Source organism: Suricata suricatta, chromosome 8, assembly GCF_006229205.1.
Source record: "Suricata suricatta isolate VVHF042 chromosome 8, meerkat_22Aug2017_6uvM2_HiC, whole genome shotgun sequence".
In the NCBI taxonomy this organism is placed as follows: Eukaryota; Metazoa; Chordata; class Mammalia; order Carnivora; family Herpestidae; genus Suricata; species Suricata suricatta.
In genome coordinates this window covers 60,767,959-60,781,256 of record NC_043707.1, presented here as the reverse complement: position 1 = coordinate 60,781,256, position 13,298 = coordinate 60,767,959, and the positions used below count along the sequence as shown (strand labels likewise).

General features: G+C 33.0%; 1 long non-coding RNA gene across 1 annotated transcript in view; it reads right to left on the bottom strand.

The window, feature by feature from the left end:
* Positions 1-480: 480 nt before the first annotated feature.
* The window catches only part of LOC115299397, a 15,593-nt gene continuing 2,775 nt past the window's right edge, over positions 481-13,298 (bottom strand). The window contains exons 2-3 of the long non-coding RNA XR_003912165.1: positions 921-1,086; positions 481-653 (exon numbers count right to left, since the gene is read on the bottom strand). This is a non-coding gene — a long non-coding RNA (uncharacterized LOC115299397). The remainder of the gene's footprint in view (positions 654-920; positions 1,087-13,298) is intronic.

Genomic DNA, 13,298 nt, shown 5'->3' with positions numbered 1-13,298 from the left:
AGCTCATTTCTCTTACCTCGATTTTCTTGACCATACTTTCCTTCTTGTACTTCTTTTTCTTTTGACTTCTGAGGCCAGACATTGTTCATAGTTCTCCTCTTGTGTCACTGGTCATACCTTCACTTTGTTATTTATTAATGAACTTTGAGGGTAAATGAATTAACTTGCTGAGCCTGAGTATCTCCATTTATTAAACAAACACTACCACCAGGAACAAAATTGTCTCACAGATTCATTGAAGTTTAAATGAGATAATGTACTTGAAGAGCTGTGCCTGTCACACATAGCTCTTGTTATTATAAGAGCTATAATAGGGATAAACACAAGATGCTATTGGAACCCTTGGGAAAACTGGGAGTAAATGTAAAAGGATTGGTCCACTGCCTTGTGAGTGAGGTCACCTCTTAACTGGCTGAATCCTAAATAAGTAAAAGACATGCAAGAGAAAGATTTCTATAAATCAAACTGGGTTAATATTTTTATGAAATTGGCCAACCACTTTAACTACATAATTGTTTGATTTTCAGAAACAATTAGTTGACCCAGTTAAGTCATGTAACTGGTTTATTATTCCACAATTTTTTCATGTGAAAATACTACATTTGTTTTCTCTTGATTTAGATTTTTAGATTTAGATTCATGGAGTCGCTTTCCTGTGAAAAGAAAATGATATGAACTGTAACATTACATTTAACTGAATATAAAAATAGCTGTTTTAAACAACTGAATACATTAAATTGGTGTAGATGGAAAATAATGGAAATTGCTTTACAAAGAACATTTTATTTCAAACCATTATCAGCTACTGAAAGATTTCTTGAACTGCATTTTAAATAATAATCATACAAAGAATTGCAATAAAATATTTATAGTGTTCTATACTCCTTTCTACATGAAGTGAAGCAAAATATCTCCATTACCTTAGAAAATTCTGGAGAAATAATTTTCTCACTTCGTTTTCCTGTACAGCTGTGTGTGCTGATCTTCCAGTGATCTGTTAGCTTCTCTCCTTGGGTTAATCTTATCAGTTGACAGCCACAGGCTATGGGTCACTTTCTTTTTACTACTTGAGATTATTTGGGATACCTGAGATGTGTTTAGAAGCACAAAGTATTTCAAATGAAATTTAGATTCTGTTAGTTATACAGACAATCCAGATAATTTGGAGAGCCTACCATTTAAATCTTAGCCTACCTTGTACTTTGTATCATACATTAATTAAGAGGCTTAAAGTTGCAAGTAACATAAAACCCATTCTAAACTGACTCAAACAAAACAGAGAACTTTTTAGTTCTCTTAACTGGGAAGTATCAAAATAAGTCATTTCAGGTGAGGCTTGATCTAGCAGCTTAATTAATTTTATGTTTTATTATACATGGAAAAAAACCCTGAATGATACAGTTTTATGTGTTTTAATACTCCAAAGGATCCATAATAAACCCCTATCTAGACCATTTCTAAGAAAAATTACCAATGGGGATCAAGAATCCCTTTAATACTACTATGTAATATTTTTTCTTCTAATTAGAAGAGAAAATACTTAATATTGCAATCACTGTCTATTACTGGAGCTTTCCCTGTATTAGATCGACAAGTGTTCTCTGAGCAGAACAAAAATAGGCATAAGGATCCTGTCCACTTGTAAAAGCATTCATACTTAAAATATCTACTTTTTTAAAATAGTTCAATTCTAACAGAATATAGTAATGGGTTAATGCTTAAGCATATTAAGACTAAGAATTTTTGTGAATAGATTTTGCCATTCAGTTGCTCTAAGAAAATTTGTAGGAAAAAAATCAGAAATTCTTTTCTGTTTGCTGAAGCAGTTGTATGAACATTTATTGAAGAACTTTGGCCATAGGTGTCAGCCATATTGTGATTTCTGTGCTCATGCAATGTAAGGCTTGGAAAGTCGAGGGTCCTATCTATGGGTAGAGAGGTCAAAGTGCTATAAGTAGTAGCTAAATATTGCTTGGATATTGTGTATATTAGGGAATAAAAATAATGTGAAGTTTTTACACAAATTTCTGTTTTATTGTAAGAGAATAATGGCATTTCCATTTTTAAAAATTCCATTTAAACTGGTATTAGTAGGAGAGTCAACAAACTCATTTCAAAATATTGAAGATTAAGGTAAATACTCCGTTTTACTTTTATTTTTTAGAACTTTTATTTATTTATTTATTTATTTATTTAGAAAATAATTAATGAATTTAATGTATAAAGTTGCTTTTAACTGGCATAGTTTTTTTTCATTTTTTTATTGTTTTTAAATTTACATCCAAGTTAGCATATAGCGCAACAATGATTTCAAGCGTTTACTTTTAAAAGTTAGTTTTGTTTGTACGTTTAACTTTTAAAAGCCTGAACCAACGTATTCTATTCGAAATTAACACATGGCAGAAAGACAGGGTAGTATGAATAGAATCATTCCAACACAGGTAGTAACAATTTGTACCACATCAAATGATTTAGCATTATTTCTGCTGAGTTCTATTCTTTAGAAGTCCAGCCCACAGTTAAGAAGAGAAAACGTAAGCAACACCCCTTGAGGGGAAGAGTATATAATGATTTGTGGAGGTATTTTTTTAATGTCTTATTTATTTTTGAGAAGGATAGACAGGCAGCGTGAGCAGGGGAGGGTCCGAGAGAAAGAGACACAGAATCGGAAGCAGGCTCCAGGCTCTGAGCTAGCTGTCAACACAGAGCCTGACGTGGGGCTCGAACCCATGAACTGGGGGATCATGACCTGAGCCGAAGTAGGACGCTTAACTGACTGAACCACCCAGGCACCCCCCTGTGGAGGTATTTTTTAACCAACGAAAAGGAAAACACAAAAAGGACATAAAAAATGAGCAGTTATTTTAGAAGGGAAAGTCCACATGACTTAAAGGTATATGAAGAAGTGGTCAAACTTATTAGTCATCTGAGGAATGTAAATTAAAACAAACAAATATTATACATGCACTGGGATGGCAAAAGTTTGTATCAGGTGGTACTAAGTACTGAAAAGGAAGTGGGGCAAAAAGAGCTCTTATAAACAGCTAATGTGATTGTATATTATTTCAGCCATTCTGGAAGGGGAAACATCAGTATTTAGTAACATTTCTGGAAGAATGGATGTGCTTTTTATTCTAGAGACCTCATTTCTGATGATGAATTTCAGAGAAATTCTGACCAAGTGTGGAAGTGGATGTGTATGAGAATGTTCACCCAATATTATTTGTGCTGAGAGTGAGAAGTAAACATAGGACATAGGTTGCAGTGTGGTAGACAGTGAACAGCGGTAAGGAGAAATCAATTGTATGTATACACAACAGAACACATAATCATCAGAAAAGAAAAACATCTCTGGGCTAAAAATGTTGGAAATCCTAAAATATTATACTATTTATTAGAAAATTAGAAAGATATATAAATATAAAATACTTCATATTTTAAAAGGATATGTGCAGGGCCCCTGTATGGCTCAATCAGTTGAATGCTCAACTCTTGATTTCATCTCAAGTATGATCCCAGGGTTGTGGGATCAAGCCCCACATTGGGTTCTGTACTGAGCATAGAGCCTACTTAAGATCCTCTGTCCCTCTCTTTCTCTCTCCCTCTTCCTCTCTCCCCTGCTCTCACACACACACACACACACACACACACACACACACACACACTCTCTCTCTCTCTCTCTCTCTCTCTCTCTCTCTCTCTCTCTCCCTCTCAAATAGAAATGAATGAATAAATAAAAGGATACTTGCATGTTTCAGGATATATATCAAGCACACTATACCGGGGGCTTATAACTGACAAGGATGATAATATAGATAGTGGAAGATGATAAAAAATAAAAGTTAGACAGAAGATTTTGCAGGAACCAACAGAAAAACTTGCAAAAACTGAGGAGCATGATTAAATAGATTCTGGCCATCTGAGATTCAGTGAAGCACATACACACAGATTTTGGAATTATCAAATAGGAAATATTAAATAATAGTGAGTAATATGGTAAAGACTTTAAAGGAAAAGTAAATAACATATAAGAACTGATGGGTAGTGTAAGTAAAGCAGTGGAAAATCAAAGAATTAAAAGGAAATGCTAGAATTTTTTTAAAAACCTTTTATACGCTTATTAGTACATTCAATGTGGCTGAGGAAAGAATCAGTGAACTTAAAAATATTTTAATAGAAACTTCCCAAACAGAAATGTAAAGAATGAAAAACAAAACAAGTATTTCCGGAATTGTGGAATGATTACACAAAAGGTGTAATGCATAATTGGAATATTAGACAAAGAAAGAAAATAGAGCAGAAGAAATATTTGAAGTAATTATGAGTTTTCAAAATTAAGGACAGACACCAAACCAAGGACCCAGAAAGCTCAAAAAATACCAAATAAAAAAATACCAAAAAGAAAAAGTTCACCAAGACATTTCACATTCAAACTGTAGAAAATAAAAGAAAAATAGTACATCTTGTAAGATAGAGAAAAACAGAACATGAAAAAATGTTGGAAATCCTAAAATATTATACTATTTATTAGTATAATGAACTTGAACATTGATAAGAATTACAGAAGACTTATTGTCAGAAATCATGAAGGAAGAAATGGGATAAAGTAGGTAAATCACTGAAAGAAGAAAAACTTCAACAACCTAGAATGCAACATCCAGCAAAATTATCCTTCAAAAGTGAAAGAGAAATATTTTCTCAAAGAAAACCTAAGAGAATTCACTGCCAGTAGATTTTCTCTACAAGAAATGTTAAAAGATTTTCTTTAGACAGAAGAAAAATTATATAGGTCAGAAACATGGATTTATATTTTATAAAAGTAAAAGTATGAGAGAAGAATTATATGAAGGCAAAATACAATATTTTTCTTACCCTTTTCTTCTTGATATCACCTTTAATAATAAAAGCCAATATTTCTAATTATTACTGATATTAAAGTTATGTTTATTTTCATTCAGAAAAAAACGAGTGATTATTTTTCAACATTGGTTAAAATTTTTTCATCAGAATATTTTGTTTACTTATTTTTATTTTATTGAGGCATAATTAACATATAATATGCTAGTTTCAGTTGTATAAGATCATGGATTTATATTTGTATATACTGTGAAATGACCACAATAAGTCTAGTTACTGTGTATCTCTACACAAAATCACATTCTGTGTATGTGATGAGAAATTTTAAGATTTTTCTCTATTAGTGACTTTTACGTATGCAACACAATCATTTTACTGTTGTCACCATGCTGTGCATTATATCCCCAGTACTTATTTATTTAATACCTGAAAGTTTGTACCTTTTAACCCCCCTAACGCATTTTACCCATCCCTCAACCTCCCTCTCTCTGGCACCCACTGATCTATTCTCTGTATCTATGACTATAAGTTTTGTTTTGTTTTAGATTCCACATACAAGTGAAATCATATGGTATTTATCTTCTCTGTAGGACTATTTCACTTAACATCATACCATTAATGTTCATCCATGTTGTTGTAAAAGGCAAGCTTTCCTTCTCCATAGTGTATATATACCACTTCTTCTTTATATATTAATCATCTCTGGATATGTGGGTAGATTCCATATGTTGTCTGATGTAAAAATACTCCATTGAACACTGAGGTGCATATATCTTTTTAAATAAATGTTTTTAAATTTTCTTTAGATAAATACTCAGAACTGGAATTGTGGAATGATGCAGTGGTTCTTTTTAATTTTTTGAAGAATCTTTGTACTGCTTTCCCTAGTGGCTGCACCAATTCTGTTTTCTCACATCCTCTCCAAAATTTTTTATCTCTTGTCTTTTTGATAATAGACATTCTGACATGTGTGGGGTGATCTTTCATTATGATTTTTTTAAATTTATGTTTCCATGACGATTAGTGATGTTGAGGGTCTTTTTATGTGCCTGTTGGTCATCTGAATATCTTCTTTGGAAAAATGTCTATTCAGATTCATTTTTATCTTATTTTATTTTTTAAATGTTTATTTATTTTGAAAGAGAAAGAAGCAAAGAGAGAGTAAGAGAGAGAATCTCAAGTAGGCTCCATGCTCCAGTGGAGCCCACTGCAGTTCCTCTTCTCTCATTCACCAGATTGCCTTTCATTTTGTTCATGGTTTCCTTCACCAGGCAAAAGATTTTGGTTTGATGAAGTCTCACTTGTTTATTTTTGTTTTTGTTTCCTTTGCCTTTGGAGTCATATCCAAAAAGTCATTGTCAAGTAATGTCTAGGAGTTTACCGCTTATATTTTCTTCTAGGATTTTATGGTTTCAAGTATTACATTCAAGTTCTTAATCAATTTTGAATTTTGTGCATGGTGGAGGTATTAGTCTAATTTCATTCTCTTGAACGAAGCTGTTCAGTTTTCCCAATACCATTTATTGAAGAAACTGTACTTTTACTATTGTATATTCTGCCTCACTTGTGATAAATTAATTGACCATATATGCATGGGTATATTTCTGGGCTCTCTGTTCTATTTCATTGATCTATGTATGTGTCATCATACCAATACCATACTGTTTTGATTACTACAGCTCTCTAAAATAGTTTGAAATTAGAGAGCATGATGCACCCAGCGTTTTTCTTCTTTCTTAAGATGGCTTTTGTGGTTCCATACAAATTTTAGGATTGTATGTATGTATTTCTGTGAAAAATTTCTTTGGAAATTTGATATGGATTTTTTTAATCCAGAGATGCCTTTAAGTAGTGCAGACATTTTAACAATATTAACTTTTAGTCGATGAATATGTAATGTCTTTATATTTTTTTGTTTTAAATTTTTTAAATCAATATCCATAGTTTTTAGTGTACAGGATTTTTACCTTTTGGATAAAATTCATTTGTAGGTTTTTCTTTTTTTTTTGAAAGAGAGCATGTACCTGAGTGAGTGGGACAGGGGCAAAGAGAGGGAGAAAGAATCTTAATTGGCCTTCATGCCCAGCATGGGACTCAGTGCAGGGCTTGATCTAACAACCATGAGATCATGACCTGAACCAAAGTCAATAGTTGGGCGCTTAACCAACTAAGCCACCCCAATTCATAGGTATTTTATTCTTTTTGATGCCTTTGTATATGTGATTGTTTTCTTAATTTTTCTTTCTGAGAGCACATTCTTAGTGTATAGAAAAACAATAAATTTTTGTATATTGATTTTGCACCCTGAAATTTTACTAAATTCACTTATTAGTTTAATAGTTTTCTGATGGATTCTTTAGAGTTTTCTATTTATAAACTTATCCCATCCACAAATAGCAACAATTTACTTTTCCTTTCCAATTGTATGCCTTTTATTTATTATTCTTTTTACCACTTGCTCTGGCTAGGACTTACAGTTTTGTTTGAATAAAAGTGGTGAAATTGGGCATCTTTGTTTTATTCCAGATCTTAGAGGAAAGACATTTAGCTTGTCACTGTTGAGTATGATGTTAGCTGTGAGCTTGTCATAAATGGCCTTTATATGTTGAGGCAAATTCTTTCTATACCCATTCTATTGAGAATTTGTATCATAAATGGATGTTAAATTTTGCCAAATTCTTTGTCTGCATCTATTGAAATGATTGTAAAAAGTTTATTCTTTATTTTGTTTACATGGTATACCAAGTTGATTGCTTTGTAAATATTTAACTATTCTTGCATCCCTGGAATAAATCACACTGTATCATAGTGTATAAGCTATGATCCTTTTAATGTGTTGTTGAGTTTCATTTGCTAATATTTTGTTGAGAATTTTGAGACATCAGAGTGCCTCAAGGACATTGGTCCATAATTTTCTTTCTTACATTGCTGCTTGCTTGCTTTCTTCATCATGTTTTTGTCTGGTTTTGGTATCAAAATAATGCTGGACTTGTAAAATAAGTTTGGAAGCTTCTCATTGCCTTCAGTTTTTTGGGAAAGTTTGAGAGGGAAAAATTTGAATATTGAATCATTGAATATTTTGTAGAATTTATCAGTGAAATTGTCTGGTTGTGAACTTCTTTTGTTGGGTAGTTTTGGATGACTAATTTAATCTCCTTTGTAGTAATTTGTCTATTCAGACTTTCTATTTCATCATTAGTCTTGAAGGATTGTATGTCTTTTTGGAATCTATCTATTTCTTTTATGTTGTCGAATTTGTGTATATTTGTTGATAATAGTTCTTATGTTCCTTTTTATTTCTGTGGTTTCAGTTGTATGGTTTCAGTACTCCTCTTTCAGTTCTGACTTAATTTGAGCCCTATGTCTTTTTTTTTCTTTGTAAGTCTAACTAAAGGTTTGTCAATTTTATTTATCTTTTCAGAGAAAAAACTCTTAATTTTATTGATCATCTCTTTTGTCTTTTTTGATCTCCATTTCATTTATTTCCACTCTGATCTTTATTATTTCCTTCCTTTTTTTAACTTTGGGCTTTATTTGTTCTTCTTTTTCTAGTTCCTCTGGCTGTAAATTTAGATTATTTATTTGAGATTTGTCTTGTTTCTTGAAATAGTCCTATATCTCTATGAACTTACATCTTAGAACTACTTTTGCTGCATCATCTAGATTTTGGCATGTTGTATTTCCACTTTCATTTGTCTGAAGTTATTTTTTGAATTCTTTGACTTCTTCATTGACCTATTTCTTTATTCTGTAGCATGTTGTTTGGTCTCCACATACATGTGATTTGTTCTGTTTTCTTCTTCTATTGATTTCTAGTTTCATACTACTGTGGTTGGAGGAGATGTTTGATATAATATCAATATTCTCAAGATTATTGAGACTTGTTTTGTGGCCTAAGATATGATGTATCCTGAAGATGTCCCATATATACTTGAGAAGAATTTGTATTCTGCTGCTTTTAGATGTACCGTTCTGTATATATTTAAGCCCACCTTATCTAATGAGTTGTTTAAGATTTATGTTTCCTTTTTGATTTTCTATTTGAATGATCTATTTGCTGGTATGTATGGGTATTGTTGTCAATTTCTCCATTTAGGTCTATTAATATTTTCCTAATATATTCAGGTACTTCTGGATTGAGTGCATAAATATTTACAAATGTTATGCTTTTTGTATTGACCTTATTATCATTACATAATATCCATTGTTGTCTTTTATTATGGTCTTTCTTTTAAAGTATATTTTGTCTGATTAAAGATAACTAATCTCACTTTTTTTTCATCTATTTGCATGAAACCTCTTTTATTGTTCCATTACTTCACTTTGTGTGTATCCTTACATCTGATGTGAGTTTTTTTTAGGTAGCATATAGATGAGTTGCTTTTTTAATCAATTTAGCCCCTTGATGTCTTTTGATTGGAAAATTTAATCCATTTGCATTTGAAGTAATTTTTGATAGGTATGTACTTATTGTCATTTTGTTTATTGTTTTCTGGCTGTTTTAAGAGCTTTTCTCTTTTCCTTTCTTTTTCTCTTGGTCTTTTTTTTTTTTTTTTGCTTGAGATTTGGTTACTTTCTTTAGTGTTATTCTTTCATTCCTTTCTCATTATCTTGGATATATGGTTGACATGAGACTTACATATAACAGCTTATATATGTGTATATGTGTATTTGTATATATATGTGTATGTGTGTATATGTATATGCATATATACATATATAAATGTATGCAAGTGTAGATTTTAAGTTGATGGCAAGTTAAATTTGATGGCATTCTAAAACTCCACATTTTTACTCCTCCCTGACCCACATCTCATATATTTTTTTACTGTTTATTTATTTTGGAGAAAGAGAGAGACAGAGCATGAGTGGGGAGGGGTCAGAGAGAGAGAGGGAGACACCGAATCCGAAGCAGGCTCCAGGCTCTGAGCTAGCAACACAGTGCCTGACGTGGGGCTCAAACCCACTAACCGTGAGATCATGACCTGAGCCGAAGTCAGCTGCCTAAGCAACTGAGCCACCCAGATGCCCCAACATCTTATATTTTTAATGTCACATTTTACATCTATTTTGTATATCACTTACTATTATAGCTGTATTTCTTTTTACTACGTTTATTTTTACCTTTTATATTAGCTTTATAAGTGATGACTCCACTATCTTTACTATATATTTACCTTTGCCAGTAAGATTTTTAATTTCATGTTTTCCTATTACTAATTATTGCCCTTTCTGTTCAGCTCAAACAGTTCCCTTTAACATTTATTGTAAGGTCAGTTTCGTGGTGATTAGCTTTAGGTTTGTTTTCTAAAAACTCTTGCTCTCTCCTTCAATTCTGAATATAATTTTGCAAGATAGAGTATTCTTGGTTGGAAATTGTTGTTTTTCTTTTCAGGCTTTGACTGTGTCATGGCTACTTCATTCTAGCCTGAAAAGTTTCTGCTGAAATATCTACTTATAGTCTATGGGGCTTCTCTTGGTTTTTTTTTTTCTCACTGCTTTTAAGATTCTCTCTTTATCTTTAACTTTTGGCATTTTAATTACAATGTGTTTGGTGTGGCTGTCTTTTGGTTCATCCTTGGAGCGTCCCAGATCTAAATGTTTGTTTTCTTCTCCAGGTTAGGAAAGTTGTCAGACTTTATATCATAAAATAATTTGTCTTCCCTGTTTTCTCTCTTTTCTCCTTCTGGGAGAAAAATGCCTATAATGCAAATGTTAATCCACCAGATGTTATCTCATAGGTCCTGTAAGCTATATTCATTTTTTAATTATTTTTTTCTTATTGCTTCTCTGTTAGTGTAAGTTCTACTGCCCTGTCTTCTAGTCACTGATTCTTTTCTTCTGCTTCATCAAGTCTGTTGTTGAACCTCTCTAGTGTATTTTTCATTTCAGTTGTGTTCGTAAGCTCTGTGACTTCTGTTTATAAATTTTAAAATATTTTCTGTCTCTTTGTTGAAATTCCCACTGAGCTCATCCATTCCTCTCCTGAGTTTTGGGAGCTAAGAAGCTCACCATTTCCTCGTTTTGTTCAACTTATCGTGTTTGTTTCTATGTTCTAGGTGAAACAGCTGCATCTCTTGATCTTGATGAAGTGGGCTTTTGTTCAAAGTTGCCCTAGCTCTTGGTTTTTCCCTCAAACCTTTACTATTGCCTAAGCGGCCTGATTTATTCTTGATAGATCCAAGCGACCTGTCAGTGATCCAAAGGAACAGATCTTAAACAGCAACTAGTTTCAGACTAATTGGAAGCCAGACCTTAGACAGTAGTTTTTAAAGTAAATAAAACTTTACAGTACTATGTCATTTCAGTTGTGAACCCTGCTGGCTCCAGACCAAGTGATCTGAAGATGTCCCATTGGTGACAGTTATAAATATTGGGGTTCTAGACAAGTGTATAAGCTCCCTTCTGGGAAGTCTCATCAAACTGTAGTGAAGACAAAGGAGAGAACTAAGATGGCATTCCTTGGCCTATAGTCCCTGATAACTCCTCCATAGCTTCTAGGTATTTGTCAGACTTGAAGCCAATTCCTCAGTCTGAAGCTCTAAGACAAGTAAATAAGCCTTATTCCCAGGGAAACTGGGGTCATGTTTCAGTCTTCTGTCTGTGCCGTGTTCTGGGGATGATAGCCTGCTAAGAAATATCTCTCAGATTGTTTCAATTCTGTGGGTCTAGAAACACAGACCCCACTGTCCACTAGAGCCAGAACTCAAGGGTAACTTGCATGTACCCTCCAGCTTTAGCAAAGGAGAGTGGGAGCAAAGGGCCAGGGCACACCGGCCAGTTTTAGAGAGGCAGCAGGAGAGTGTAGGGCCATGGTGCCCCCACCAGCCTAGTGAGGCATGGTATAGTACAGGGCCAGGCATGCCTGCTGGTTTTGACAAGTCATCAGGAGAGCAAATTATTTTTCTTATTCTAACCTTATCAAAAAGATAACTGTTGAAATTAAAAATAGTAACAGTATGTTGAGTTACTATAGGATATGGATAACGTAAATGAATGACAGCAATGTTATAAGAGATGGAGGGACAGATTGGGTATACTATGTTAAAAGATACCCACACTACACATGAAGTGAAGCAGTGTTATTTGAAGGTGGATATTTCATGTGGTGATGGGCTAGAGTTGTAAACATCAGTGTGAACTCACATTTAGCTTAATGTAGACACAGATGGTTACATATAGAACTGTTTCTAGAGTTAATGTATATGGTTTCTACACCATATACAGTAACATATATACATAACATATGCATAACATATACATTAACATGTATAAACAAATATATCTCCTTGTCTTTTCTTTAGCTAGACTGAAAAAAGACTAGGTCTCCGCCTAATTTCCATGAAAAGGAATCAGGGGTTCTTGGAGAAATAGTTGATTCTGAGGCTAGGGTAGGAACTATATATAATTCATCTGGCACATCTGGCAGTGCCAGAAAATATTCAGAACAAATGAACAAACACATTCACAACAATGAGGATATATCAAAGGGATAAAGGAGCCAATGAAAGAGTTATCAATGGCCAAAGCAGGAAAAATTAATTTAAATAAATAGATCAGATTATATCCCAAAGTATAAAATAAATACCCATGAGTCTATGTGTTAAAAATAAACAATTGAATAAATAGTATTGGATTATATCCCAAAATATAAAATAAGTATCTATGAATCCATACGTTAAAAATAAACAGTTGGATAAATTAATAAATAGTTGGAAAACAGACAAATCTCCCATATAGAGGAGTCCCAAATAATGTATGTAGATATTCTGGCCTGTAGAAAATAGAACATAACTCCTCACTCCTTAAGTGTGTGGTTCACTCACAATGTTGCTTGCTTCCAAAAAAGCCAGTGTGGAAAAGGGGGGGAGTGACTTGGCAGTGGAGAAACCTGACAAACACTACCTTAGGCCAAGCGATCAAGATTAAAATCGACAATGATAAGTCGAACTGATAGTCCATACCGTTAATAGGATGTGATAAGACTGGCACTTCACCCTCTCTGCTCTTATTCCCTAAAATGCATTACCCAGTCTAATCATGAGAAAAATATCAGACAAATCACTATTGAGGGACATTCTCCAAAATAGCTAACAGGTAATCCTCAAAACTGTCAGAGTCATCAAAAACAAGGAATGTCTAAAAAACTATTACAAGAAAAAGTTACATCAGTAGACATAACTACTAAATGTCATGTGTGGTCCTGGATGGAATTCGAGGACAGAAAAAGGAGTTAAGAGAAAGATCAAGGAAACCGAATAAAGCATTGACTTTAATTGTTGAAAATTTACCAATATTGGTTCCTTAATTGTGATAATATAGTATACAAATTTAAGGATTAATAATAGAGGAAACTGAGTATTGAGTATAGGGGATCTCTCCATAATATTCTTACAATAATTCTTTAGGTCTTAAACTTTTCTAAAAGAAAAAAAACTTTT